Source organism: Saccopteryx bilineata, chromosome 2 (assembly GCF_036850765.1).
Source record: "Saccopteryx bilineata isolate mSacBil1 chromosome 2, mSacBil1_pri_phased_curated, whole genome shotgun sequence".
NCBI classification, from domain to species: Eukaryota; Metazoa; Chordata; class Mammalia; order Chiroptera; family Emballonuridae; genus Saccopteryx; species Saccopteryx bilineata.
Genome location: NC_089491.1, coordinates 237,788,906 through 237,793,550, shown reverse-complemented (window position 1 = coordinate 237,793,550; position 4,645 = coordinate 237,788,906). Strand labels below are relative to the sequence as shown.

The window sequence follows — 4,645 nt, the reverse complement described above, 5'->3', positions numbered from 1 at the left end:
CTGAATCAAGAAGACATAACAATCCTTAATATATATGCACCAAACCAAGGAGCACCAAAATATATGACAGCTACTTATTGACCTAAAAACAAAAACTGACAAAAATACAATCATACTTGGAGACCTCAATACACCGCTGACGGCTCTAGATCGGTCATCCAAACAGAAAATCAATAAAGATATAGTGGCCTTAAATGAAACACTAGAGCACCTGGATATGATAGACATCTACAGGACACTTCATCCCAAAGCGACAGAGTATACATTTTTCTCCAGTGTACATGGATCATTCTCAAGAATTGACCATATGTAGGGCCATAAAAATAATATCAGCAAACTCAGAATAACTGAAATTGTACCAAGCATATTTTCTGATCATAAAACTTGAAACTAGAATTCAACTGCAAAAAAGAGGAAAAAAATCCCACAAAAATGTGGAAACTAAACAACATACTTTTAAAAAATGAATGGGTCAAAGAGGAAATAAGTGCAGAGATCAAAAGATATATACAGACAAATGAAAATGACAATACGACACACCAGAATCTATGGGATGCAGCAAAAGCAGTGATAAGAGGGAAGTTCATATCACTTCAGGCCTATATGAACAACCAAGAGAGAGCCCAAGTGAACCACTTAACTTCACACCTTAAGGAACTGGAAAAAGAAGAACAAAAACAACCCAAAACCAGCTGAAGAAAGGAGATAATAAAAACCAGAGCAGAAATAAATGAATTAGAGAACAGAAAAACTATAGAAAAAATTAATAGAACAAGGAGCTGGTTCTTTGAAAAGATCAACAAAATTGACAAACCTTTGGCAAGACTTACCAAGGAAAAAAGAGAAAGAACTCATATAAACAAAATCCAAAATGAAAGAGGAGAAATCACCACGGACACCGTAGATATACAAAGAATTATTGTAGAATACTATGAAAAACTTTATGCCACTAAATTCAACAACCTAGAAGAAATGGATAAATTCCTAGAATACAACCTTCCTAGACTGAGTCAAGAAGAAGCAGAAAGCCTAAACAGACCTATTAGTAGAGAAGAAATAGAAAAAAACATTAAAAACTTCCCCAAAAATAAAAGTCCAGGCCCAGATGGCTATACTAGTGAATTCTATCAAACATTCAAAGAAGACTTGGTTCCCATTCTACTCAAAGTCTTCCAAAAAATTGAAGAAGAAGCAATACTTCCAAACACATTTTATGAGGCCAACATAACCCTCATACCGAAACCTGGCAAAGATGGCAGTAAAAAAGAAAACTACAGACCAATATCTCTAATGAATACAGATGCTAAAATACTAAACAAAATACTGGCAAATCAAATACAACAACATATTAAAAAATAATACATCATGATCAAGTGGGATTTATCCCAGAATCTCAAGGATGGTTCAACATACGTAAAACGATTAATGTAATAGACCATATCAACAAAACAAAGAACAAAAACCACATGATCTTATCAATAGATGCAGAAAAGGCATTCAATAAAATACAACACAACTTGATGTTTAAGACACTCAACAAAATGGGAATAGAAGAAAAATATCTCAACATGATAAAGGCCATATATTATAAACCATCAGCCAACATCATAGTAAATAGTATACAACTGAGGACTTTCTCCCTTAAATCAGGAACAAGACAGGGTTGTCCACTCTCTCCACTCTTATTTAACGTGGTGCTAGAAGTTCTGGCCAGAGCAATCAGACAAAAGAAAGAAATAAAAAGCATCCATATCGAAAAGGAAGAAGTAAAGGTATCACTTTTTGCAGATGATATGATCCTATACATTGAAAACCCCAAAGACTCCACAAAAAGATTATTAGAAACAATAAACCAATACAATAACGTTGCAGGATACAAAATTAACATACAAAAGTCCATAGCTTTTCTTTATGCCAACAATGAAATATTAGGAAACAAACTAAAAAAAATAATCCCCTTCACGATTGCAACAAAAAAAAATAATACCTAGAAATAAACATAACAGAGAATGTAAAGGACCTATATAACAATAACTACAAAGCATTGTTAAGGAAAATAGAAAAAGATACAATGAGATGAAAAAATATTACTTGTTTGTGGATAGGAAGAATAAATATAATCAAAATGGCCAAATTACCCAAAAATATATATAAATTTAATGCAATTCCCATCAAAATTCCTATGACATTCTTTAAAGAAATGGATGAAAAAATCATCAGATTGAGATGACATCAGAGTAATGGCGGGGTAGGAAGCGATACCGATAAATCTCCCCCAAGCCCTGGCCGGTTGGCTCAGCGGTAGAGCATCGGCCTTGTGTGTGGAGGACCCGGGTTCGATTCCCGGCCAGGGCACACAGGAGAAGCGTCCATTTGCTTCTCCACCCCTCCGCCGCGCTTTCCTCTCTGTCTCTCTCTTCCCCTCCCGCAGCCGAGGCTCCATTGGAGCAAAGATGGCCCGGGCGCTGGGGATGGCTCTGTGGCCTCTGCCCCAGGCGCTAGAATGGCTCTGGTCACAACATGGCGATACCCAGGATGGGCAGAGCATCGCCCCCTGGTGGGCAGAGCGTCGCCCCAGGTGGGTGTGCCGGGTAGATCCCGGTCAGGCGCATGCGGGAGTCTGTCTGACTGTCTCTCCCTGTTTCCAGCTTCAGAAAAATGAAAAAAAGAAAAAAAATCTCCCCCAAAACTCAACAAGATCTTCAACCAGAAACAGAAAAACCTATACTTGGAGCCTCCAGATGCTTCACAATACACCCGAAGGTATGGTCGAGTGAAAAATTGGCTAAATATATAACTAAACCCCAAAGGAAAAAGGGAGTAAGAAATGCTCCACCTTCCTCACTAACCTAAACAGGGCAGCTTTCTCTGGTAACTGTGAATATAGAAACTGAGGTGGGCAAAGGGGGCGAATAGATCCAGGCCGCGGCACAACCGGCCGAACCAGGCTGTGGCACGGGGATCCAAGCCGAGGAAAAACTGATCCTGTGGCAAACCAGGCAATACAAGCTAACACTCACGCCAAACCCAAACAAAGACAAGCGGGGCAGCCATTTTACCCGATCTCCTGGTCAGGGCACGCGCAGTTAGTGGGCGAGAGAGATTTCTTTTTTTTTTTTTTTTTTTTTTTTTCTTTTCATTTTTCTGAAGCTGGAAACAGGGAGAAACAGTCAGACAGACTCCCGCATGCGCCCGACCGGGATCCACCCGGCACGTCCACCAGGGGTGACGCTCTGCCCACCAGGGGGCGATGCTCTGCCCATCCTGGGCGTCGCCATGTTGTGACCAGAGCCACTCTAGCGCCTGAGGCAGAGGCCACAGAGCCATCCCCAGCGCCTGGGCCATCTTTGCTCCAATGGAGCCTCGGCTGCGGGAGGGGAAGAGAGAGACAGAGAGGAAAGCGCGGCGGAGGGGTGGAGAAGCAAATGGGCGCTTCTCCTGTGTGCCCTGGCCGAGAATCGAACCCGGGTCCTCCACACGCTAGGCCGACGCTCTACCGCTGAGCCAACCGGCCAGGGCCGAGATTTCTTCCTAAGCCCCGGGAGTGGGTGCCTGTGTTACCCCACAGAGAGGCAGAGTCAGAGGCCGCGCCAGAACTAATTCCAATGGTGGAAATTTTACGTGCTGGTGGGGGTTGCACTCAGAGGAAAACGCGGCCGGCCTCATATCCTGGTCTGCGCGCGCAGATAGTGAGCGAGAGATTCCTTCGAGTGCCTCAGCATTGCGTGCCCGTGTATTTGCACAGAGGGGCAGAGTCAAGGGCCTTTGTGTGGGCCAAAGCGGAATCTCGGGCCGCCCCAGCGCCTTGCAAAAGCCACCCACGGGGACGGAGCAAAGGCCAATTCCAACGCTGCAACTTTTCCATGCGGTTGGGGGTTTCACTCAGAGCGTGAGACTGCTGTCCGGATATCCTGGTCTGCGTGTGCAGACAGTGAGCGAGAGTTTCCTCCAAGCGCCCCGGAAGTGAGCGCCTGCCTGTGTTACCGGACAGAGTGGCAGAGCCAGAGGTCTTTGAGTGGGCGGAAAGCCCGCCTGATTATGCTAGCAGCTCTGACTGACTGAGCCTTACCCAGAGCCCTGTGCTGAGTGGAAATAGAGTGGGGAGTTGCCAGCTCTTTGAGCCTCTTACTATCCAGGCAGAGGCAGCAGCAACCCCATAGCTGGATTATCAGGCTACTAATTGAGGAAGGAAAGACTAGGAGAAAGGCTCCAGGAACACGGACTCTCTCACTGTCGGAGCCTATAAATGCTAATGAGCCTCGACTGCCAACGAGACTAAAGCACAATACATGACATTGCCATAGAGACTTATCAACTGCAAACCTCTACCTGAGCGTGCCAAAGGGGCAGAACCCGGGGTACAGAGTCACCGACCAGGAAGAGGGAGAGAAAAGAAAAAGCAAGAAGATAACCTCTCAAAATCAAGAATAATCTGCAGACTTTATAACCTAACCCATTTTATTATATTTGTTCATTTGTTTCTCTTATCTTCATTCTTGATACTTTTTTTCCTCCTCCAATTTGGCTGATTAACTCTCTGCCGGTCTTACTCTCTCCTCTCCTTGAACTACACTACCCATAAGTGTTACATCTCCCATTATCTTTTCTCTTCTCTTCCTTTCTCTCTATGAGGGTTGCACTCCAA

General features: G+C 43.9%; 1 non-coding gene across 1 annotated transcript; it reads left to right on the top strand.

The window, feature by feature from the left end:
- Positions 1-2,279: 2,279 nt before the first annotated feature.
- Positions 2,280-2,355, top strand: TRNAT-UGU (transfer RNA threonine (anticodon UGU)). Its single transcript has one exon. It is a non-coding gene; the product is annotated as a tRNA-Thr (tRNA).
- Positions 2,356-4,645: the final 2,290 nt, after the last annotated feature.